Source organism: Lethenteron reissneri, chromosome 68, assembly GCF_015708825.2.
Source record: "Lethenteron reissneri isolate LAM-NWPU_2019-01 chromosome 68, ASM1570882v1, whole genome shotgun sequence".
Lineage (NCBI taxonomy): Eukaryota > Metazoa > Chordata > Hyperoartia > Petromyzontiformes > Petromyzontidae > Lethenteron > Lethenteron reissneri.
The window spans coordinates 5,217,889-5,245,292 of NC_083846.1; the positions used below are offsets into that span (position 1 = coordinate 5,217,889).

The following is a 27,404-nucleotide window of genomic DNA, read 5'->3' on the forward strand; positions in this document are numbered from 1 at the left end:
AGTGACACACACAGAGACACACACAGTGACACACACACAGTGACACACACAGTGACACACACACACACAGTGACACACACACACACAGTGACACACACACACACAGTGACACACACACACACAGTGACACACACAGTGACACACACACAGTGACACACACACAGTGACACACACACAGTGACACACACAGTAACACACACACAGTGACACACACAGTGACACACACACAGTGACACACACAGTGACACACACACAGACACTCACAGTGACACACACACACAGTGACACACAGTGACACATACACAGTGACACACACAGTGACACACACACAGTGACACACACAGTGACACACACACAGTGACACACACAGTGACACACACACAGTGACACACACAGTGACACACACACAGAGACACTCACAGTGACACACACACACAGTGACACACAGTGACACATACACAGTGACACACACAGTGACACACACACACAGTGACACACACAGTGACACACACACACACAGTGACACACACAGTGACACACACACAGTGACACACAGTGACACACACACCAGTGACACACACAGTGACACACACACAGAGACACTCACAGTGACACACACACACAGTGACACACACAGTGACACATACACAGTGACACACACAGTGACACACACACACAGTGACACACACAGTGACAAACACACACAGTAACACACACAGTGACACACACACACAGTGACACACTGACACGCAGTGACACACTGACACGCACAATGACACACACACACAGTGACACACACAGTGACACGCACACAGTGACACACACACGGTGACACACACACAGTGACACACACAGTGACACACACACAGAGACACTCACAGTGACACACACACAGAGACACTCACAGTGACACACACACACAGTGACACACAGTGACACATACACAGTGACACACAGTGACACATACACAGTGACACACACAGTGACACACACACACAGTAACACACACAGTGACACACACACACAGTGACACACTGACACACACACAGAGACACGCACAGTGACACACACACACAGTGACACACTGACACACACACACAGAGACACGCACAGTGACACACACACAGTGACACACTGACACACACACACACACACAGTGACACACACATCACACACAGTGACACACACAGTGACACACACACACAGTGACACACTGTATATACATTATATATACATTATATAAACACGCTTATCCTTCTCTTCACCTCGCCACTCGTCACCGGTCGTCTCGTCGTCGTTCTTAAAACACATTTTATTCATTTAAACGCGTCTCTGAGCTAGCTGTCACCACCACCACCATCACCACCACCATCACCACCACCACCATCACCACCACCATCACCACCACCACCATCACCACCACCACCACTATCACCACCACCACCACTATCACCACCACCATCACCACCACCATCACCACCATCATCATCATCACCACCACCACCATCACCACCACCATCATCATCATCACCATCACCATCACCACCACCACCATCACCACCATCACCACCACCATCACCACCACCATCATCATCACCACCACCATCACCACCACCATCACCACCACCATCACCACCATCATCATCACCATCACCACCACCACCATCACCACCACCACCATCACCACCACCACCATCACCACCACCACCATCACCACCACCATCATCACCACCACCATCACCATCACCACCACCATCACCACCACCATCACCACCATCACCATCACCACCACGACCATCACCACCACCATCACCACCACCACCATCACCATCATCACCACCATCACCACCACCATCATCACCACCACCACCATCACCACCATCACCACCATCACCATCATCACCACCACCATCACCATCATCACCACCATCACCACCCACCATCACCACCACCACCATCACCACCACCATCACCACCACCACCACCACCATCACCACCACCACCACCATCACCACCACCACCACCATCACCACCACCATCACCACCACCATCACCACCACCACCACCATCATCATCATCACCACCACCATCACCACCACCATCACCACCACCATCACCACCACCACCACCATCATCATCATCACACCACCATCACACCACCATCACCACCACCATCACCACCACCACCACATCATCATCACCACCACCACCATCACCACCATCACCACCATCACCATCATCACCACCACCATCACCATCATCACCACCATCATCACCACCATCACCACCATCACCACCACCACCACCACCATCACCACCACCACCACCATCACCACCACCATCACCACCACCATCACCACCACCACCACCATCATCATCATCACCACCACCATCACCACCACCATCACCACCACCACCACCATCATCATCATCACCACCACCATCACCACCACCACCACTCCCCCCCCCCCCCCAGAGTCTCAGCCTCCTCCCCATGTCAATCACCCCACCCCTATGCGGGGGATGTTTTACAAACCCACGGTCCCCCCCACCCACCGTCACCACTCTCCCTATCCGCGCTACGATATCTACTAGCTCCATCGGTCACGTGGTGGCGGGTCAAACCACCCCCCCCGCCCCCCGCCCCGCCCCCCCCCGCCCCCCGCGTGATCGCGGCTCAGCCAATGGGAGGTGAGCGGGGGCGGTGGTGGGGGGGGGGCTGTGACGTCACTCCCTTCCCCCCCCCCCTAAAGTCTCGTCCGTTGCCATGGGGACGGACTTGAACTTGAGGCCTATGGCGAACCATTTTAACGTTTGTTGTAAACTAAAAACCGAAATTAAAAGTGTAAAACATTAAATTTAATTACCAGAGTAAGGGTCTCGAACCCAGATGAACTACGCAGCTGGTTGACAGAGGCGACGGCTCGTCTTGTGGGACATTTCCAACAGTCGAATGGCCCCAAACATTTTTTAGAATGCAATATATTGAACACGTGTCAGGCTTTCGCGACCAATATTATATTATTAATAATAAAGTTTTTTTTTTGGGTCGGATCGCGTTATTTATAAATGTGTCGTAACCCTCCACCACCCGACACGGCCAAGCTGCTGTTGATTCTCTCTTCAGCAGACCACCGGTGGGCTAAAGAAGTCCATTAATTTGTCCTTTGAAAAACGTGGCACATTTTTTTTGCTGATTGGCCGTGTCAGATGGTGGAGGGTTACGACACATTTATAAATAATATGATAAGAACCCATCATAACAATTGTGCACGGCCCACTGGTCTCGTACGTGCATAACAATATATATATCTAAACTCACACACACACTCGCACACGACATCATTATACTCGCACCACACGCAAACATGAAAACTCGTCGCTTTAAGATGTTCTGTGTTCATATTTAGTTTGTTGCGGTTGCAACCCGACCTTAAGAGCCGCATGGCTCACAGGGATATACCTAATGAATGAACTTGAACGTGTCTCCACGAGCACAAGCACTGGCAAGGCCACTGTGTCTCCACTGGCAAGGCCACTGTGTCTCCACTGACAAGGCCACTGTGTCTCCACTAGCAAGGCCACTGTGTCTCCACTAGCAAGGCCACTGTGTCTCCACTGGCAAGGCCACTGTGTCTCCACTAGCAAGGCCACTGTGTCTCCACTAGCAAGGCCACCGTGTCTCCACTAGCAAGGCCACTGTGTCTCCACTGGCAAGGCCACCGTGTGTCCACTAGCAAGGCCACTGTGTCTCCACTAGCAAGGCCACCGTGTCTCCACTAGCAAGGCCACTGTGTCTCCACTGGCAAGGCCACTGTGTCTCCACTGGCAAGGCCACCGTGTCTCCACTGACAAGGCCACTGTGTCTCCACTGACAAGGCCACTGTGTCTCCACTGGCAAGGCCACTGTGTCTCCACTAGCAAGGCCACTGTGTCTCCACTGGCAAGGCCACTGTGTCTCCACTGACAAGGCCACTGTGTCTCCACTAGCAAGGCCACTGTGTCTCCACTAGCAAGGCCACTGTGTCTCCACTGGCAAGGCCACTGTGTCTCCACTAGCAAGGCCACTGTGTCTCCACTAGCAAGGCCACCGTGTCTCCACTGGCAAGGCCACTGTGTCTCCACTAGCAAGGCCACTGTCTCCACTGGCAAGGCCACTGTGTCTCCACTGGCAAGGCCACTGTGTCTCCACTAGCAAGGCCACTGTGTCTCCACTAGCAAGGCCACTGTCTCCACTGGCAAGGCCACTGTGTCTCCACTGGCAAGGCCACTGTGTCTCCACTAGCAAGGCCACCGTGTCTCCACTGGCAAGGCCACTGTGTCTCCACTAGCAAGGCCACTGTGTCTCCACTGGCAAGGCCACCGTGTCTCCACTAGCAAGGCCACTGTGTCTCCACTGGCAAGGCCACTGTGTCTCCACTAGCAAGGCCACTGTGTCTCCACTAGCAAGGCCACTGTGTCTCCACTGGCAAGGCCACTGTGTCTCCACTAGCAAGGCCACCGTGTCTCCACTAGCAAGGCCACTGTGTCTCCACTGGCAAGGCCACTGTGTCTCCACTAGCAAGGCCACTGTGTCTCCACTGGCAAGGCCACCGTGTCTCCACTAGCAAGGCCACCGTGTCTCCACTGACAAGGCCACCGTGTCTCCACTGGCAAGGCCACTGTGTCTCCACTAGCAAGGCCACTGTGTCTCCACTGGCAAGGCCACTGTGTCTCCACTAGCAAGGCCACCGTGTCTCCACTGACAAGGCCACCGTGTCTCCACTGGCAAGGCCACTGTGTCTCCACTAGCAAGGCCACCGTGTCTCCACTGGCAAGGCCACTGTGTCTCCACTAGCAAGGCCACACCGTGTCTCCACTGGCAAGGCCACTGTGTCTCCACTAGCAAGGCCACCGTGTCTCCACTGGCAAGGCCACTGTGTCTCCACTGACAAGGCCACTGTGTCTCCACTAGCAAGGCCACCGTGTCTCCACTAGCAAGGCCACTGTGTCTCCACTGACAAGGCCACCGTGTCTCCACTGGCAAGGCCACTGTGTCTCCACTAGCAAGGCCACCGTGTCTCCACTGACAAGGCCACCGTGTCTCCACTGGCAAGGCCACCGTGTCTCCACTGGCAAGGCCACTGTGTCTCCACTAGCAAGGCCACCGTGTCTCCACTGACAAGGCCACTGTGTCTCCACTGACAAGGCCACTGTGTCTCCACTAGCAAGGCCACCGTGTCTCCACTGGCAAGGCCACCGTGTCTCCACTGGCAAGGCCACTGTGTCTCCACTGGCAAGGCCACTGTGTCTCCACTGGCAAGGCCACCGTGTCTCCACTGACAAGGCCACCGTGTCTCCACTGGCAAGGCCACTGTGTCTCCACTGGCAAGGCCACTGTGTCTCCACTAGCAAGGCCACTGTGTCTCCACTGGCAAGGCCACTGTGTCTCCACTAGCAAGGCCACCGTGTCTCCACTGACAAGGCCACTGTGTCTCCACTGACAAGGCCACTGTGTCTCCACTGGCAAGGCCACTGTGTCTCCACTGGCAAGGCCACTGTGTCTCCACTAGCAAGGCCACTGTGTCTCCACTGGCAAGGCCACTGTGTCTCCACTAGCAAGGCCACCGTGTCTCCACTGACAAGGCCACTGTGTCTCCACTGGCAAGGCCACTGTGTCTCCACTGGCAAGGCCACTGTGTCTCCACTAGCAAGGCCACTGTGTCTCCACTGGCAAGGCCACTGTGTCTCCACTAGCAAGGCCACCGTGTCTCCACTGACAAGGCCACTGTGTCTCCACTGACAAGGCCACTGTGTCTCCACTGGCAAGGCCACTGTGTCTCCACTAGCAAGGCCACTGTGTCTCCACTGGCAAGGCCACTGTGTCTCCACTAGCAAGGCCACCGTGTCTCCACTGACAAGGCCACTGTGTCTCCACTGACAAGGCCACCGTGTCTCCACTGGCAAGGCCACTGTGTCTCCACTAGCAAGGCCACTGTGTCTCCACTGGCAAGGCCACTGTGTCTCCACTGGCGAGGCCACCGTGTCTCCACTGGCAAGGCCACCGTGTCTCCACTGGCAAGGCCACTGTGTCTCCACTAGCAAGGCCACTGTGTCTCCACTGGCAAGGCCACTGTGTCTCCACTGACAAGGCCACCGTGTCTCCACTGACAAGGCCACTGTGTCTCCACTGACAAGGCCACTGTGTCTCCACTAGCAAGGCCACCGTGTCTCCACTGGCAAGGCCACCGTGTCTCCACTGGCAAGGCCACTGTGTCTCCACTGGCAAGGCCACTGTGTCTCCACTGGCAAGGCCACTGTGTCTCCACTGACAAGGCCACCTGTGTCTCCACTGACAAGGCCACTGTGTCTCCACTGACAAGGCCACCGTGTCTCCACTGACAAGGCCACCGTGTCTCCACTGACAAGGCCACCGTGTCTCCACTGACAAGGCCACTGTGTCTCCACTGGCAAGGCCACTGTGTCTCCACTGACAAGGCCACCGTGTCTCCACTGACAAGGCCACCGTGTCTCCACTGGCAAGGCCACTGTGTCTCCACTGGCAAGGCCACTGTGTCTCCACTGACAAGGCCACTGTGTCTCCACTGACAAGGCCACCGTGTCTCCACTGACAAGGCCACCGTGTCTCCACTGGCAAGGCCACTGTGTCTCCACTGGCAAGGCCACTGTGTCTCCACTGACAAGGCCACCGTGTCTCCACTGGCAAGGCCACTGTGTCTCCACTGGCAAGGCCACTGTGTCTCCACTGACAAGGCCACTGTGTCTCCACTGACAAGGCCACCGTGTCTCCACTGACAAGGCCACCGTGTCTCCACTGGCAAGGCCACTGTGTCTCCACTGGCAAGGCCACTGTGTCTCCACTGACAAGGCCACTGTGTCTCCACTGACAAGGCCACTGTGTCTCCACTGACAAGGCCACCGTGTCTCCACTGACAAGGCCACCGTGTCTCCACTGGCAAGGCCACTGTGTCTCCACTGGCAAGGCCACTGTGTCTCCACTGACAAGGCCACCGTGTCTCCACTGGCAAGGCCACCGTGTCTCCACTGACAAGGCCACTGTGTCTCCACTAGCAAGGCCACTGTGTCTCCACTAGCAAGGCCACTGTGTCTCCACTGGCAAGGCCACCGTGTCTCCACTAGCAAGGCCACTGTGTCTCCACTAGCAAGGCCACCGTGTCTCCACTGGCAAGGCCACTGTGTCTCCACTGGCAAGGCCACTGTGTCTCCACTGGCAAGGCCACTGTGTCTCCACTAGCAAGGCCACTGTGTCTCCACTGGCAAGGCCACCGTGTCTCCACTGGCAAGGCCACTGTGTCTCCACTAGCAAGGCCACTGTGTCTCCACTGGCAAGGCCACCGTGTCTCCACTGACAAGGCCACTGTGTCTCCACTAGCAAGGCCACTGTGTCTCCACTGACAAGGCCACTGTGTCTCCACTAGCAAGGCCACTGTGTCTCCACTAGCAAGGCCACCGTGTCTCCACTGACAAGGCCACTGTGTCTCCACTAGCAAGGCCACTGTGTCTCCACTGGCAAGGCCACCGTGTCTCCACTGGCAAGGCCACTGTGTCTCCACTAGCAAGGCCACACCGTGTCTCCACTAGCAAGGCCACTGTGTCTCCACTAGCAAGGCCACACCGTGTCTCCACTAGCAAGGCCACACCGTGTCTCCACTAGCAAGGCCACTGTGTCTCCACTGGCAAGGCCACCGTGTCTCCACTGGCAAGGCCACCGTGTCTCCACTGGCAAGGCCACACCGTGTCTCCACTAGCAAGGCCACCGTGTCTCCACTGGCAAGGCCACCGTGTCTCCACTGGCAAGGCCACCGTGTCTCCACTAGCAAGGCCACACCGTGTCTCCACTGGCAAGGCCACCGTGTCTCCACTGGCACGGCCACTGTGTCTACCCGTGTCTACCCGTGTCTACCCGTGTCTAGCCGTGTCTAGCCGTGTCTACCCGTGTCTACCCATGTAGACACGTGTAGACATGTGTCTACACTTTGTCTCCACTAGCACGGCCACGGTGTCTACACCGTGTCTCCACTATCACGGCCACGGTGTCTGTGTCGGTCTCCTTTAATCCTACAAGTAATTTGACCTAAAGTTGCGGCTCTCGTAGATGTTGTTATGTTCGCGCAGAAGCCCGTTTCCATCGCAGCTGCGTGCATGAATACGTAACGATGCACGTGAGACCGTGTTTGGACGTCCATGATCAATGTTTATGATCGTGTGAAATAAAAAAAAATTCGCACAGCGAACGCATGCCAATTAAGCCCCTTTCCATCACGCTTGTCTAACCCGGTTATCCGGGTTAATTATTCGTGCCATTCGGACGGAGGGCGCCACGCACGCACGCACGAACGCACGCGCAGGATGGAAATGGCACGCTGCCCCTAGTTCCAGTGCTTCACAGTGTTCGCGTCACCACGGTGGAACCAGTCTGCTGCAGAAAACCGACTGGAAAGCGATGGGACCCCTCTGCCGTTCGTCCTCTCCGTTTGTCGCGAAACGCTCGGTACCGTGAGATGCACGTCGCCCTCCACCCCCGGCCCTACTGGCACAGCCACTGCACGTGCGCAGTCGGCTAAACGGTGCGCTGTGGCGAGCGAGACGCCGTGGAATGAGCACGATTGAGACGCACGGGCCTGGCCGAGGTTGTGCATGTACGTTGGAACTTCTTCGGCGCCACCGTACGGAGCTCATCCGGAGGTGCCGAGATGATCTCGTCGATTGCGCGGCTCGTGAAAGATGGGAGATGCAGCCCACGATGGACTTCCCGCCCCCCTCCTCCCCTCCGCCGTGGGGAGAGTCGTGCCTGGGTCGTGCATTCCAGGCGATGAGTCTCGCAACGAGCTCGGAGTGACTTTGAAATCTTTCAAGCGATCAACCCTCGGGCTTGAGCCACCACTCTACCACCCCCCCACCCAGCGGTGTCAAATGAAACTGCGGTCTCGCTAACCTTAACCAATTCCCCCCTATCGCCGCTTGCCGCAGAGGTTCAGGCCTCGGAATTTAGCTGCCCTCCCTGTTTAATACTGCAGTCTTAACCATAGAATAAGTATAACCCATAAAAACAAAGTTTTTCACTATAAATCCTTTATATGCGTGGCAGCGAACTTAATATAAAGGATTTAAAAATATATTCGCCTGTGGAGGACGCGGGGATCGATCCCGCGACCTTTGGCATGGGAAGCGAGGGCGCTACCAACTGCGCTACTCCGCCACGGCCTGTGGAGGGGTTACGCTCTGGGCTCGTATACTGTGACGTTCAGCCAAAGCGATGAATGAGTTCTATTTGAATATATGTAAAATAATTTGTTTTTGCCTAAAAAGTGTAAAATTTTGGGACTAATTTTTCACGAACATAAATTGTCACGCCTAACGAGTCTGTGTGGAAAATGTCAGCTCGATTGGATCACGGGAAGTGGGTTAAAAAACGACCGAAAGATTTGCACGGTCGTAAGCAAGCAAGCAAGCACGCAAGCACGCAAGCATGCGAACTTAATATAAAGGATTTAAAAAGTGCCGTGCGCTGCGCTCTTCGCTCGGGAGGTAGAAGCTAAACATCCCGTGGACGTCGTTCAAGGAATGCTTAGGCCCCCCCCCCCCATCAGGTGAACCGGCTTTACGATCGCAATTTGAATGACAACAAAAATGTTAGTCGAACTTATTCGACCGGGAGAAACGCCCCTGCCAACATTGCCCACCATGCCCCCCCCCCCCACCTGTTTCTAAAAAAAAATCTATAAGAAGGAATGAAAAAAAAATGTAATCCCAAGACTCGGGCCGACCCCTGGACGTGCTAATCGGTCGTGGCGATGGCGAGGAATTTTGCACGATCACGGCTCGAGCGTGGGATCACGGGCCCCGGGGTGCATAGCTCTTCCCCGGTGGGGCGGGGGGGGGGGTAGAATCATCGCTTAGGCTGCGTCGTCGTCCTTTTCCTTGGCACGCGGCTGACCTTGTGCTTGACCAACAGTGCCGGCCACACAGGTGAATATAAACACCTCCTTAAATTTGTGGTTGTGGCCCAATTGACACCACCTCCCCCACCACCCCCGCCACAAACTGGCAACACGCACTCACGCGGGGAGATGAGGCTCCACTGTCGATGTAGAGCAAGAAATCGCTTCGAGCGGACGCCGGAGTTGTGCACAGATGGGTTGAAAAAAAGAAATGTCCTCCCACTCTTGTGCATCCATCGGCCGAAATGAGCGGTGAGCGGACAACTTTCACCGCCTCCCCCCACGTCCAATCCTCCGCGTTGAAGGAAAAAAAAAGTGCGCTCCTACGCAGCCCAATCGGCAGCGCCGGCCTTCAGAGAGCGCGTGTGTGTGCATCTTGTCAGCAGGATTGCTTCTCAATGCTGGACCGGTTTCGGCGTGCAGTTTCTCATCGGCGGAGTCGGGGGGGGGGGGTGCTCGCTTGAAACAATGCTGGTGAACTGTCCAGCGGTTTTATCGGCTGGGTTCGGTGTCCACATTTAGTGTCTCAGCAGCAGCAGTGGAGTCGGGCTCGCTTGAACCATTGCTTGGGGTGAACCGCCCAGATGTTTTGAGGCAAAGGACCCGTTTCCAGAAGACTTGTTCAAGTTCAAGTATTAGGTATAGCCCTGTGAGCCATTCGGCTCTTGAATCGGGTGCAACCGCAACAAACAAAAAACAAAAACATGAACAAAAAACATCTTGAAGTGAATATGTGACTGAGTGCAAACAGAAAATCCAAGAAAAGACAGTAAAATATTGCAGAAAAAGCACCGTACACAAAAATGTGCAAAAATCCCAGTGGGATGCAAGTCAAACAACAACAACAACCACAAGGCAACTTAGATTAAGGCCATCAGTCTAACTCTGTACTACAACAAACAAACATGGCCAAACCAAAAAACGTATCGAAAATCACCAAAATAAAGCCATAAAAGCAATGAAACAGTGCAGGTCATAGGAACTGTGACCGAATTTTCACAATAAACGACGTCAACAACATGTACTACCAAACCCTGCAGCCATAGCTGGCTGCATGAGTCACTCCACAACAGCAGGAGCATCAGTCGGAGTATCAACATTTTTCAATGCACCTTTAAGATCAGCGCACTAAATCAAAACACAGATCATACTTTGCAGCGATCATCCGGAGCGAAACATTTTATTTTAGGCCACTAAATTGCAGTGGCAGCTAGGGGTGTACAACTCCTCTAGAGCAGTTTTGAGTGAAGATCTCATAGGTAGTGATTGTGTGTGTGGCGAGTGGATTGTGTAACAAAACAAAATAAGTATAACCCGTAAAAACAAAGTTTTTCACTCTAAATCCTTTATATGCGTGGCGGCTAGAGTCCTCTCGTCCTCTGGCTTGAGATGGCTGCCACCTATGGGTCAGATGATTGTCTGCAGTATTAAGCAATTGGTAATTAAATATTTAACTTGTTTTCCCTAAACAGTGTAACATTTTGGGAAAAACATTTTCACGAAAATTAATTGTCATGCACAACGAGTCTGTGTGGAAAATGTCAGCTCGATTGGATCACGGGAAGTGGGTTAAAAAACGAACGAAAAATTTTGCACGGTCCTAAGCAAGCACGCAAGCAGGCAAGCAGGCAAGCAAGCGAACTTAATATAAAGGATTAAAAAAATGGTGTTTATGTGGTGGCACTAATATGGGGAAGGATAACTTATTGTTATTATCATGAATCTTGTTCCCGTTCGCCACGGTGCCGCTTAAATTATCGTGCTTCGTTACGCGAGGGAGCTGCACGTTTAGTTTTTTTGCCAGCGGCTCTGCTCCTCCTGCACATCCAGGCGACGAACGAACGGAATTGGGAGTAATTCTCGTGGCGGGTTCGGGGGTTCGCCACGCTTCGACTCCGTGCCACTCGTCCGGCGAGGCCATTGGACGACTTTTTTCGTTTTGATACAGCTGTCGTGGCTGTGACGGTTCCACCTGAAGACGGAAGCTTGTGTTGCCTCCGAAACGTCGTGGGAGAGTGGGAGAGGGGGCGTCAAAAACGACAACGCGTTTTAAATTCTGGCCAAGTCGCCCGGTCCCATGCTCGCTTTAATTGCCGGCGAAACATCACGGGGCTCCAATTTAATTGTAGATTTGAAGCTTTCGTGACTGCAAGGATTCACATTCTTAGGTTTTTTCGGTAAAGTCACCAGGTAGGTAAAACATTAAAATTAATAAAAGTAAAATAAAATAAAAATCACGACGTTTCGGAGGCAACACAAGCTTCCGTCTTCAGGTGGAACCGTCACAGCCACATGATACAGCTGTATCAAGTAATATTGATATCAAGTAATATTGATACAGCTGTCGTGGCTGTGACGGTTCCACCTGAAGACGGAAGCTTGTGTTGCCTCCGAAACGTCGTGATTTTTATTATAGTTTATTCTACTTTTATTAATTTTAATGCTTTACCTACCTGGTGACTTTACCGAAAAAAACCTAAGAATATGGTGCTCCAATTGTAGCGTGACGAGGAGAAAGATTCTCCGTGTAGCCTTGGTGTGGTGTAGAGCGTGGTGTGTGCAGCGTATTATGCATGCATGTTGACATATTTCACACCGTACGTAGCCGACCGAGCTCACCGGAGGTGCGAGAAATATAACTTAATATGCGCAATGTTTCCTTACGTAATACAGCGTGTGGTGGTTGTTGTTGTTAATTAATTAATCTCCTTTCATGTATTGTCAATAATCAAATGCATATTCCCTTATGTTAATTACACGCTTTTTATACGATATATTGCCAATAATTAAACATGATGTTAAATGGTTATGTAATAATATATTACCCTCAAGACAAGACAAAGATCACCCGTGTAGCCTTAACAGACTGTAGGGGCAAGTGCTGTTAGCGAGTAGCACCTATGAAGGCCGGCACGGCACACGAGGGGGTGTGTGGCCAGCACCACGCCCGGTCGCCTTTGTCTCCCCGAGTGGCGATGTTTACGCACCGCACCAGGTACTCGTTTGCGGCCGAGTCGACCTAGGGGAGGCCCAGGGCCGGTTCATGTCTTTCTGCACTGGGTGTTGGCCGTGAGCGGGAATCGAATTCTGGTCGCCGGGTTCGTAGCGCTAACCGCTACACCACTGCTCCCCGTAGCTAAACACACACACACACAGGCACACTATACACACGCACACACACGCATACACACACAGCCACACTATACACACAGGCTCACGCACACAGGCACACTACACACACTACACGCACTACACGCACGCGCAGCGTTTACTAGTACTGGTCAAACATCCCAATACCGGAGGATTACCTACAAACTACTCAATTGGAATGGCAATAGGTAATGACATTTAAAAGCCCAAACTCCATCCAGTTCAACGCTGCGGCATTTCTACACTGCTCTAGTGATGTCGCCCCCCTCCCTCCCCTACCTATGGTATGACTCATATCCTCTGACGGCGTTAGGGCTTATCTGCCGTGCCTTTGCTGCCAGCCTTTTGAATTGCTCGACTCCCTTCCCTCTGTCATTTTCAAGCAACCCCAAGGCGGGTTGTGACGTGAAGTTGCCGAGGTGCACGGTGTGCCCTCGGTCACGGCCACCCTTTATTGCACGCGGGACGTTTTTGCTCTCAGCTATCCGATTGGGTGACGTGTCCGCGACAGGGGCCGCGTGTAATAATTGTTGATGACGATGGTTTACATCCGTGCAAGGTGCAGTTTCGTCCGAGGGTCTCGGTGCGTTCCGTTGTGTGGAAAGCAGGCAAATGATTAGGGGCAGCCAGCTGTGAATAACCAAAAACTAAGGAGGTGAGTTGGGCAGATTTAAATAAATCTAAAGGTCATGGTTCGTCTTATCTCGGAGGCCTAAACGCGTTCCATAGTCTTGGAGCTGCACTGGTAAAAGCCCGATGACCCCCAGCAACGGAGCCTTGACCTCGGGAGTATTTGGAAGAAAGAGATGAGAAGATATCAATTTGGTTATTTCGGTGAAGTCGCCTGATGACGACCGCTTGTGTTGCGATCGAAACGTCGTGATTAGTTTTATTTTATTTCTAATCTACGTGAGTTTACCGAAAGAACCAAAAATCGATATTAGATCTCAATTTCCACAATAAGTAATGTGGGGCTAACCCGTTGATAAGCTTTATTAGATTTCGATTTAAAGCTTTCGTGACTGCAGGGATTCATCTTCTTGGTTCTTTCGGTAAAGTCACGTAGAAGGGAAATAATAAAATAATAAAAATCAAACAATCCAATAATTCTCACGACGTTTCATTCGGACGTCATTCATTCAGACGCCGTCTTCCCGACAGACCTGTTCTTCACCTGAGGACGGCTGCTTGCGTTGTGGCCGAAACGTCGTGAGAATTATTTTATTATGTTTTATTTTTATTATTTTATTATTTCCCTTCTACGTGACTTTACCGAAAGAACCAAGAATATGCTTCAAATCGCTTTAAACTATTGTCATTGTAGTGCGTATTTAATGTGGCGCTGCACTCTGATGTTGTAGGAGAAAACATTTATTACAAAGTCTATTTAATTAAGTAGAGCGTCTTCTTGGTGCTTTCGGTAAAGTCACGTAGAAGGGAAGTAATAAAATAATAAAAATAAAACCTAATAAAATAATTTTCACGACGTTTCGGCCACAACGCAAGCAGCCGAAACGTCGTGAGAAGTATTTTATTATGTTTTATTTTTATTATTTTATTATTTCCCTTCTACGTGACTTTACCGAAAGAACCAAGAAGAAGCTTTATTAGGTCGGTACGTATGTTGAATCGCTTTTGCACCGTACCTCGCTGACCGTGCTAATGAGTGCCACAGTGGCAAGATGTTAACTACCTCGCCCGGTATACAGGAGGTCGTGTGGGTTCAATCCCGACCCTGACGCCTGCTGCTGTATATTTGGAGTTTGCGTCTCTCTCTCATCATCATCACGGTGGCTAGGAGATGTCAACTACCTCGCCTGGTATACAGGAGGTCGTGGGTTCGATCACGACACTGGCGCCTGCTGCTGTGTATTTGGAGTTTGCGTGTCTCTCTCTATCATCATCATCACGGTGGCTAGGAGATGTTAACTATCTCGCCTGGTACACAGGAGGTCGTGGGTTCGATCACGACACTGACGCCTGCTGCTGTGTATTTGGAGTTTGCGGTGTGTGTCTCTCTCATCATCATCACGGTGGCTAGGAGATGTTAACTATCTCGCCTAGTATACAGGAGGTCGTGGGATCGATCCCGACCCTGACGCCTGCTGCTGTATATTTGGAGTTTGCGTCTCTCTCTCATCATCATCACGGTGGCTAGGAGATGTCAACTACCTCGCCTGGTATACAGGAGGTCGTGGGTTCGATCCCGACACTGACGCCTGCTGCTGTGTATTTGGAGTTTGCGGTGTGTGTCTCTCTCTCTCATCATCATCACGGTGGCTAGGAGATGTTAACTATCTCGCCTGGTATACAGGAGGTCGTGGGATCGATCCCGACCCTGACGCCTGCTGCTGTATATTTGGAGTTTGCGTCTCTCTCTCATCATCATCACGGTGGCTAGGAGATGTCAACTACCTCGCCTGGTATACAGGAGGTCGTGGGTTCGATCCCGACACTGACGCCTGCTGCTGTGTATTTGGAGTTTGCGGTGTGTGTCTCTCTCATCATCATCACGGTGGCTAGGAGATGTTAACTATCTCGCCTGGTATACAGGAGGTCGTGGGATCGATCCCGACCCTGACGCCTGCTGCTGTATATTTGGAGTTTGCGTCTCTCTCTCATCATCATCATGGTGGCTAGGAGATGTCAACTACCTCGCCTGGTATACAGGAGGTCGTGGGTTCGATCCCGACACTGACGCCTGCTGCTGTGTATTTGGAGTTTGCGGTGTGTGTCTCTCTCTCTCATCATCATCACGGTGGCTAGGAGATGTTAACTATCTCGCTTGGTATACAGGAGGTCGTGGGATCGATCCTGAGCCTGACGCCTGCTGCTGTATATTTGGAGTGTGCTTGTTTGTGTGATTTTCCGGTGGTCGCGCGGATTTTTCTCTCAGGTTCTGTGGGTTTTTCCCTCCGCATTAGGGCGTCGTGCGTTTTTAAAAAAAGAGTTATTTGGCTCGGCAAAGTGGCGTATCGTAGTATACATTTCTAGCAGAGTATTTGGCTGCTATGAATTTCCACGTGATTTAAGCCACTTTTGTTGAGCGATCATTTGTGGTCGGGTTGCTTCTGACGAAGAGCCATACAGCTCCGTGCGGCCTTACCAGGTAGTAAAAAAACAAATACTTTAGTCTTAGTTGTAACAGTGGCATACCTTTTGATTTAAAGCTTTCGTGACTGCAGGGATTCATATTCTTGGTTCTTTCGGTAAAGTCACGTAGAAGGGAAACAATAAAATAATAAAAATAAAAAACCACTTGTCAACCCATATGGTTTACCCTGTATTCTTGTACAGGGAAATTGAGTTTTCAGGTCCATACGACGTACAGACGTTTCAATACGGGCACGTGTTATTGTCTGTTTCTCCCTTGTGATGGGGCTTTGTAGTGTGCACGTTGAGATTGTACAAGTGCACGCGGTGACCAACTATGTATGAACTGGTCCGTAATAAGGTAGGCTCTGATAAGGGGTTGACAGGTATGCGGTGAACACCTGTGACTAGCACTTCGCTGTGACTACCGGTGGGCATGCCGTGGCTGGGCACGTGTGCGGCAATGACCCAGCCAACGCAGCCCCCCCCCCCCCCCGCTTGCTGGAGAGGGCTCCGCTGATGGCAGAGGTCGCAAACGGGTTTTGAGTCCTTACCCGTACCCGGCCGCACCAGGGTCACAAACGGGTACCCTACCAGTACCCGCCGTACCCTACCCGAAATGAGTGGCAAACGGTTACTCACCAGTGACTCACGGCCTATCCGTACCCGGCCGCACCAGGGTCGCAAACGGCTTCCCGTCCCCGTACCCGGCCGGGTACGGGTAGCCGGGTATCGGGTAGGGTACGGGTATCGGGTACCCGGTTGCGACCTCTGGCTGATGGTGGTGGGGGGACTGTTCCGAATCTTTCGACGATCTGCGAGCTCCTCGCACAATCCAGTCCGGTTCAACCCCAGGGTGGGTAGTAGGCAGGCCAGCCTCAATGTTTTTCCCCCTCGTACAGATGTTCCTTTTTTTCTTTGTTTAAGTAGTCCGTGTAAGTCGCAAGCGGGGAGGGGTAACAGAGGGCTGCAGAACTGCGGCCGAGGAAGACCCCCGAAGTTTCGTATTCGGAAAGAGGCCAGGCAGTTTCCACACCGCGTTACTTATAGACAAAAGACGAAGATCCCCTGTGTAGCCTTAATATAAATTTCGATTTAAAGCTTTCGTGACTGCAGGGATTCATCTTCTTGGCTCTTTCGGTAAAGTCACGTAGAAGGGAAATAATAAAATTAAAATAAAAAAATTATTGAACTAAAACATAATAAAATACAATTGGGGGTGCCCCATGTATTTTATTATGTTTTATTTTTATTATTTTATTATTTCCCTTCTACGTGACTTTACCGGGATTAACCAAGAAGATGAAGCCTTGCAGTCGCGAAAGCTTAAAATTTTGGGGTTAGACTTAGACCGGTGCCGGTGTTCGGATCAGAGTCGTCGCCGGTTCAGCCGCGGGACTGGGTTGGACTCCTCAACCCTGCCGCTTGGCACTTTCGAGGAGCCCTTGCGTCAGAGGTCGCAACCGGGTACCCGATACCCGTACCCTACCCGATACCTGGCTACCTGTACCCGGCCGAGTACGGGTACGGGTAGGCCGTGAGTCACTGGTGAGTAGCCGTTTGTCACTCATTTCGGGTAGGGTACGCGGACGGGTAGTTAAAGTTAATGTATTAGGTAGTGTAGCCCTGTGAGCCATTCGGCTCTTGAATCGGGTGCAACCGCAACAAACAAAAAACAAAAACATGAACAAAAAACAAAAACATGAACAAAAAACATCTTAAAGTGAATATGTGACTAAGTGCAAACAGAAAGTCCAAGAAAAGACAGCAAAATATTGCAAAACGGGTACCCGTACCCAGCCGGGTGCGGGTACCCATTTGCGACCCTGGTGCGGCCGTGTACGGGTAAGGAATCAAAACCCGTTTGCGACCTCTGCCTTGCGTAAGGGCGACCTGCAGATTTCCGGATTGGGAACGATGGCGGTGACGCGGCGCGGTTTGCCTCTCGCCGCAGATGGTCATCATCGTCGTCGGGAATCTACAAGGGGCTGCCCTGGTTTTTAACGCTTCACGGCGGCGTGTGTGACCGTACAGTGCTTGCCATTTTACCTCTCTCCCTCTCTCTCTCTGTCGGAGGGATTGATGATTAACGTCTTCGTCACCACCTTTTTTCGAAGCTCAAGTCTATGCCGCTTTTGTTGTCGGCCGCGTCCCAAATTTTGCGGGATAACTAGATACAAACGAAGCCCGCAAAATACTCGACCCAGCTTGGATTACTCATGCAGCTCCCCCCCCCCCACCAGCTAACCTGTGTGACGCATCCCTTTTGTAAGAGCCTTGCACGATAAAGAGGCGGGCGGGAGGGCGCGTGTGATCACCCGTTGCACCGCGAATTACGGCGATGCGTTCCGGGCCACCCCAAACGACCCCCCCCACACTTTGTTGTGACCTGTGACGTTTCTCAAGGGCCATTGTTGTTACAACACCACAGCCTCGCGATGGCACAGACGCGGGCATTGTTAACGGTGTGGTGGGGTTTTTTTTTGCGGGCGCGCACGCGCACTGACGTCCTAGCAATTTTGGCCAGAAATGTGTGTGTGTGTGTGTGCGCACGTGCTTGTTTTTTTTTACTTCCCCAGATTTTATTCTGACTTCCTGAACACGCACTTGGCGTAGTTTCAAGCGCGCAAAAAAGAAAAACTTGGGGCTTAATCCGACGCCTTATTATTCGGTCGTGAGAAATTACCGGAACTCCTACTTCTGAACGACTCGGGTCCCACAGGTCTCTCCCCCAAGTCTATTTTGTTCGCAAGTCGACCTTTACTCCTGTCAATTCCAAACATGTTGTACCACGTGTGTACACTAAACACGGGGAATGGCTTTAAAAGTTGTATAATCTCCTGCAGATGTAGATCCCACTGGTTCTTCACGTACTGCAGATGTAGATGCCACTAGTTCGTCACGTTTTGTAGATGTAGATCCCACTGGTTCTTCACGTACTGCAGATGTAGATGCCACTGGTTCTTCACGTTTTGTAGATGTAGATCCCACTGGTTCTTCACATACTGCAGATGTAGATGCCACTGGTTCGTCACGTTTTGTAGATGTAGATCCCACTGGTTCTTCACGTACTGCAGATGTAGATGCCACTAGTTCTTCACGTACTGCAGATGTAGATGCCACTGGTTCTTCATGTTCTGCATATGTAGATGCCACTGGTTCTTCATGTTCTGCATATGTAGATGCCACTGGTTACCTGCGTCTTCTGAAGATGTAGATGCCACTGGTTCTTCACGGTCTGCAGATGTAGATGCCACTGGTTCTTCAGGTTCTGCAGATGTATATGCTACTGGTTCTTCACGTTCTGTAGATGTAGATGCTACTGGTTCTTCATGTACTGCAGATGTAGATGCCACTGGTTCTTCATGTTCTGCAGATGTAGATGCCACTGGTTCTTCACGTTTTGCAGATGTAGATGCCACTGGTTCTTTACGTTTTGCAGATGTAGATGCCACTGGTTCTTCACGTTTTGCAGATGTAGATGCCACTGGTTTTTCACGTTCTGCAGATGTAGATGCCACTGGTTCTCTGTGTCTTCTGCAGATGTAGATGCCACTGGTTCTTCACATTCTGTAGATGTAGATCCCACTGGTTCTTTACGTTCTGCGGATGTAGATGCCACTGGTTCTTCACGTTTTGCAGATGTAGATGCCACTGGTTCTTCACGTTATGTAGATGCTACTGGTTCTTCACGTTCTGTAGATGTAGATGCTACTGGTCCTTCACGTTCTGTAGATGTAGATCCCACTGGTTCTTCATGTTCTGCAGATGTAGATGCCATTGGTTCTTCACGTACTGAAGATGTAGATGCCATTGGTTCTTCACGTACTGCAGATGTAGATGCCATTGGATCTTCACGTACTGCAGATGTAGATGCCACTGGTTCTTCACGTTCTGTAGATGTAGATGCTACTGGTTCTTCATGTTCTGCAGATGTAGATGCCCACTGGTTCTTCACGTACTGCAGATGTAGATGCCACTGGTTCTTTACGTTCTGCAGATGTAGATGCCACTGGTTCTTCACGTACTGCAGATGTAGATGTCACTGGTTCTTCACGTACTGCAGATGTAGATGTCACTGGTTCTTCACGTACTGCAGATGTAGATGCCACTGGTTCTTCACGTACTGCAGATGTAGATGCCACTGGTTCTTCACGTACTGCAGATGTAGATGCCACTGGTTCTTTATATACTGCAGATGTAGATGCCACTGGTTCTTCACATACTGCAGATGTAGATGCCACTGGTTCTTCACATACTGCAGATGTAGATGCCACTGGTTCTTCACGTACTGCATATGTAGATGCCACTGGTTCTTCACATACTGCAGATGTTGATGCCACTGGTTCTTCACGTACTGCAGATGTAGATGCCACTGGTTCTTCACGTACTGCAGATGTAGATGCCACTGGTTCTTCATGTTCTGCATATGTAGATGCCACTGGTTACCTGCGTCTTCTGAAGATGTAGATGCCACTGGTTCTTCACGGTCTGCAGATGTAGATGCCACTGGTTCTTCAGGTTCTGCAGATGTATATGCTACTGGTTCTTCACGTTCTGTAGATGTAGATGCTACTGGTTCTTCATGTACTGCAGATGTAGATGTCACTGGTTCTTCATGTTCTGCAGATGTAGATGTCACTGGTTCTTCACGTTTTGCAGATGTAGATGCCACTGGTTCTTTACGTTTTGCAGATGTAGATGCCACTGGTTCTTCACGTTTTGCAGATGTAGATGCCACTGGTTTTTCACGTTCTGCAGATGTAGATGCCACTGGTTCTCTGTGTCTTCTGCAGATGTAGATGCCACTGGTTCTTCACATTCTGTAGATGTAGATCCCACTGGTTCTTTACGTTCTGCGGATGTAGATGCCACTGGTTCTTCACGTTTTGCAGATGTAGATGCCACTGGTTCTTCACGTTATGTAGATGCTACTGGTTCTTCACGTTCTGTAGATGTAGATGCTACTGGTCCTTCACGTTCTGTAGATGTAGATCCCACTGGTTCTTCATGTTCTGCAGATGTAGATGCCATTGGTTCTTCACGTACTGAAGATGTAGATGCCATTGGTTCTTCACGTACTGCAGATGTAGATGCCATTGGATCTTCACGTACTGCAGATGTAGATGCCACTGGTTCTTCACATTCTGTAGATGTAGATCCCACTGGTTCTTTACGTTCTGTAAATGTAGATGCCACTGGTTTTTCACGTTTTGCAGATGTAGATGCCACTGGTTCTTCACGTTCTGTAGATGTAGATGCTACTGGTTCTTCATGTTCTGCAGATGTAGATGCCCACTGGTTCTTCACGTACTGCAGATGTAGATGCCACTGGTTCTTTACGTTCTGCAGATGTAGATGCCACTGGTTCTTCACGTACTGCAGATGTAGATGTCACTGGTTCTTCACGTACTGTAGATGTAGATGTCACTGGTTCTTCACGTACTGCAGATGTAGATGCCACTGGTTCTTCACGTACTGCAGATGTAGATGCCACTGGTTCTTTATATACTGCAGATGTAGATGCCACTGGTTCTTTATATACTGCAGATGTAGATGCCACTGGTTCTTTATATACTGCAGATGTAGATGCCACTGGTTCTTCACGTACTGCATATGTAGATGCCACTGGTTCTTCACATACTGCAGATGTTGATGCCACTGGTTCTTCACGTACTGCAGATGTAGATGCCACTGGTTCTTCACGTACTGCAGATGTAGATGCCACTGGTTCTTCACGTACTGCATATGTAGATGCCACTGGTTATCTGCGTCTTCTGCAGATGTAGATGCCACTGGTTCTTCACGGTCTGCAGATGTAGATGCCACTGGTTTTTCACGTTCTGCAGATGTAGATGCCACTGGTTCTTCATGTTGTGCAAATGTAGATGCCACTGGTTCTTCACGTACTGCAGATGTAGATACCACTGATTCTTCATGTTCTGCAGATGTAGATGCCACTGGTTCTTCATGTTCTACAGATGTAGATGCCACTGGTTCTTCACGTTCTGCAGATGTAGATGCCACTGGTTCTTCACGTTCTGCAGATGTAGATGCCACTGGTTTTTCACGTACTGCAGATGTAGATGCCACTGGTTCTTCATGTTTTGCAGATGTAGATGCCACAGGTTCTTCATGTTCTGCAGATGTAGATGCCACTGGTTCTTCATGTTCTGCAGATGTAGATGCCACTGGTTCTTCACGTTCTGCAGATGTAGATGCCACTGGTTCTCTTCGTCTTCTGCAGATGTAGATGCTACTGGCTCTTCACGTTCTGTAGATGTAGATGCCACTGGTTTGCTGCGTCTTCTGCAGATGTAGATGCCACTGGTTCTTGTAGATGCCACTGGTTCTTCACGTTCTGCAGATGTAGATGCCACTGGTTCTTCACGTTCTGTAGATGTAGATGCCACTGGTTCTTCACGTTCTGCAGATGTAGATGCCACTGGTTCTTCACGTTCTGCAGATGTAGATGCCACTGGTTCTTCACGTTCTGTAGATGTAGATGCCACTGGTTCTTCACGTTCTGTAGATGTAGATGTCGCTGGTTCTTCATGTTCTGTAGATGTCAATGGTTCTTCACGTTCTGTAGATGTAGATGCCACTGATTCTTCATGTTTTGTAGATGCCACTAGTTCTTCATGTTCTGCAGATGTAGATGCCACTGGTTCTTCACGTTCTGCAGATGTAGATGCTACTGGTTCTTGTAGATGCCACTGGTTCTTCACGTTCTGCAGATGTAGATGCCACTGGTTCTTGTAGATGCCACTGGTTCTTCACGTTCTGCAGATGTAGATGCCACCGCCGCCATCTGTTGCACGGCGGTTGAACTTGCGCCTCTCGGTCCGAACAGGCAACTGGACCACATGGCCCAGGTTTGTTCGTATCTCTGAAAGTCCGTAAGTCGAACGTCCGTAAGTGGAGAGGAGTCCTTGTATTGCGCTTCTAAACGTTAAGGACGAGCCGTCATCGCGACGATCGCGTGCCGCGTAACGATTTAAATTCATTTTCGATTTAAAGCTTTCGTGACTGCAGGGATTCATCTTCTTGGTTCTTTCGCTAAAGTCACGTTGAAGGGAAATAAAATAATAAAAATAAAACATCATAAAATAATTCTCACGACGTTTCGGCCACAACGCAAGCAGCCGTCCTCGTGTGAAGAACAGGTCTGTCGGGAAGACCAACCTGTTCTTTCAGACGCTGTCTTATCGACAGACCTGTTCTTCACCTGAGGACGGCTGCTTGCGTTGTGGCCGAAACGTCGTGAGAATTGTATTTTATTGTGTTTTAATTTGTATTATTTTATTATTTCCATTCTACGTGACTTCACCGAAAGAACCAAGAAGATGATTTAAATTAATTCGGGTGGTGACACAGATGTTCGACCCCCGTATTGTTGCGTGGGCCACCACCACCACCCCCCCAAAAGAGAGAGAGAAAAAAAATCTGACGAATCCTGTTATTGACGGAGAAATCCCTACGTGTGTGGTGTGAGAGGGGTCTGTGGGGAGGGGCGGGTAAGTTTCGCCGTCTGACGTGGTGGCCGAGTGTTATTTAAATTCTGCATTTCTCCTGCGAAAACATCCACCCTGGTCCCAGTGCATTTCCGGCTTTCGCTTGTTCGCTCGCTCGCGCGTGCAGTTAGTTTTCTCGTCATCTTACAAATGTGTAAAAGAAAACGTCAATTTGTTTTAAATGCCAGAGATGAGAAGGTGGCCATGTTTCCTGGTGCGTTCTTTTTTTTATTTGCACCCCCCCCCCTGAGTCTCGCCCGCGCACGCTCACGCGAATACGTCTACTGTACGCCCTCAACGCCTTGCGGACTTCTTCCCCGCTCCCCACACCGTCCTCCTCCTCCTCCTCCGCTCCGCCAGGGGTCTGCGTTCCCACCGCTGGTCTCGTCATCTCCAACCACGGTTTTGATTCGCAAGCAAGCGCCTCCTCCAAATTTCTCCCTTCCCCCGTAAATTTTTTTATATATTTTTTTAAAATATGCACATCTCATTGGGCCACGTGCCCTGAATATTCTCCGGTGGCAACGGTTCAATGCGAGCCCAACTCTGGGACTGGGTTTCGCTGTTCGTAGTCTCGCCAGGCTCCCTTGATTCAATTTTGCTGGTGAACTGCTCTGCCCTTTTTAAACACGTAATGCTTTCGCGACCACTGTCATCAATGATACAGGTTGTTTTTGGGTTGGATGTCCGCACATCTGCACCTGTAATTTAAGGACCGAAACAGAGTGATTTCTCCACACCTGTCTGCCGCCCGATTTGAAGCCAGTTGCAATTACGGGCGAAAACGTTGTACTCTACTTGCAAATGTTGTTAGCTTTGCTCTCCGACACACAACCGTTGTGCCGTACAAGTAACGAATTGGCCACGTTCTGTTTCACGCGACAGACCTTACTAAATTGGCTGTGTCGTATCTAGGTGGGTTTTGACGACACATTTATATATTTACGCGATCTGACCCAAAAAACGTATTCTGGTCTTCTACCAAATGTTGTGTTTCGGGAGTCCAAAGCCACGGACCTAGAGGCCTTCGGCGCAAGGAGCGCAGACCGCGCGCAAACATCGATTTGGGATCGGCGCGCGCGTAGAACAAGACCTCGCACACGCCCCCTGAGCGCGCGCGTGGTGTGTGTGTGTGTACGCACGGAGCATCCCTGAACGCGCCGTGTCTGCGAGCAGCCACACGCGTGTCTCCCCTGCCGGCGTGGGAACTGGTATTGCACACGCACGTACGGTGAACTTCTTTCGTGCCGTACACGCCAATCGGAGGCGCGCTACAATTGCCCAGCCGCAGAGACGTTACCGTCAACTGAACCACATGAAGCTCCCTCTTATTCTTGGGTTTTTTCGGTAAAGTCACCAGGTAGGTAAAACATTAAAATTAATAAAAGTAAAATAAAATAAAAATCACGACGTTTCGGAAGCAACACAAGCTTCCGTCTTCAGGTGGAACCGTCACAGCCACGACAGCTTTATCAAGTAAATGAGAGATTGCAAGAGCTACCACTCCGTTTATATAATGGTTGGAGAGGGGGAAGGGCCAAGTACGGCACAGTTTTTATTAATATGATAAAGTGAGGCTTAAGAGGGTGAGCCTTTGTTATGGAGAGGTACGGTTTGTGACTCAACCTGGCCTACATAACAATAGTGTGAAAAAAGAAAACAACTAAACATGGTAAAACAAAACTGGCTGTCTATCAATAACCTGTAATAGTTGTCTGTCAAATAAGATGGTCCAAATAAGTGTAGTTAAATATTTTTTTTCACATCTTTCCAATGATTACTCGGTTTGTAACCATCATCACGGTTGAAATTATGTCTGTGTTTGTATATTTGTATGGCTTCGTGTACAAACCTTTGATGGTAGCCTCTTTCTCTCTCTCTCTCGGCCCGACGGTTGACGCGATCGGCAAAAATTCGTCGCGGAAACATTTCTGCCTGCACCCCCCGTGTGTGTTGCCTGCCTGTGTGTGTGCGTGTGTGCGTGCGCATGTTGTGTTTTTGTGTGTGTGTGCGCGCGCGTGTAAAAAGGTTATGGAGGCCGGGCGTGGTGTTGGTCACCCACCCCCTCCCCCTCGTGTGCCGGACAGACCCCGCTCAGGTGCTGCTCCACGCGACCGGCTCTCTGCCTGTTGACCTCCGGGGGGAAGCTGCAACGGCCGCGGCGTCGCACTTTTTGCTTGCGGAGCGAGCGTGTGTGTGCGTGCCTGCGTGTGTGTGCGTGTGTGTGCGTGTGTTGTCTGCGTGTCGTATGTGCGTGCGTGCATGTGCGGTGCAAGGAGTGCGCAGTGCGTGTGAAAGGCGTGCGTGTGCATGCAGGAGTGTGCGTGTGGTGTCTGCGTGTTGTATGTGCGTGCGCGGTACAAGCAGTGTGCGATGCGTGTGTGTGGTGTGCGTGTATTAGATGTCTGTACGTCGTGTGTGCGGGAACTGCTGTGCGTGCGTGCGTGTGTGTGTGTGTGCGTGCGTGTATGTCTTTATCTTTGTTGTGGGGAGCGGTAGTGTAGCGGTTAGCGCGCTGCGCTATGAACCTGGCGACCCGGGTTCGATTCCCGCTCACGGCCAACACCAGTGACGATTATCTGAACCGGTCCCGGGCCTCCCCTAGGTCGACTCAGCCTCAAATGAGTACCTAGTGCGGTGTGTAAACATCGCCACTAGGGAGACAAAGGCGGTCGGGCGTGGTGCTGGCCACCCACCCCCTCGTGTACCGTTCCACGGCCTTCATAGGTGCTCGCTAACAGCACTTGCCCCTACAGTCTGTTAAGGCTACACGGGGGATCTTTATCTTTGTATGTGGGAAGTTCGCATCGCGAGCTCTCCACTTCCCCGGGCTCCCAATTGCCGCCCCCCTGTAACCACGGCCAACTTTGCCCGATGGTCATGCGTGTCGGGAGGGGGGGTGGGGAGTCCACAACATTTTTAGCGGATTAGCGAGCAAAAAAAAATAACCTAGCGCATGAGACCGGGGGGGGGGGGGGGGTGGACACGGACCCCCCCCCCCCCCCCCCCCCCCCATCTCTTATTATAAATTCGATTACATTATTCCACCGGGTCGCTCGGAAGAGAGCTGCCGCTCGCCGCTGCCGTGTGAACCAAGTAGAATAATTTGCAGGTAATATCGCGGCGTTAGGATGTTTGGCTCGGTTAAAATGGTGTGCGCGGTGTGTGTGTGTGTGCGTGGTGTATGTGTGGTGTGTGTGTGCGTGGTGTATGTGTGGTGTGTGTGTGCACGGTGTGTGTGTGGTGTGTGTGTGGTGTGTGTGTGCACGGTGTGTGTGTGTGCACGGTGTGTGTGTGTGGTGTGTGTGTGCACGGCGTGGTGTATGTGTGGTGTGTGTGGTGTGTGTGCACGGTGTGCACGGTGTGTGTGTGTGGTGTGTGTGTGCACGGTGTGTGTGTGTTTCTAATCTGTGGGACGAAACCATAAAACCTGGCGGAGACCAATCGCAGAACAGGGGTAGAAACACAAACTCCACTCACTCTGTAGCACAGGGGGAGATCATACAAACTCCACTCACTCAAGCACACTTTACTGAACAGGAGGATATCATACAACTCCACTCACTCTACTGAACAGGGGGAGATCATACAAACTCCACTCACTCACTCTGTAGCACAGGGGGAGATCACACAAACTCCACTCACTCTGTAGAACAGGGGGAGATCACACAAACTCCACTCACTC

General features: G+C 51.1%; 1 protein-coding gene across 1 annotated transcript in view; it reads left to right on the forward strand.

The window, feature by feature from the left end:
- LOC133360401 (ethanolamine kinase 1-like) overlaps positions 1–27,404 on the forward strand; it is a 36,822-nt gene that overhangs the window by 456 nt on the left and 8,962 nt on the right. The window lies entirely within an intron of this gene.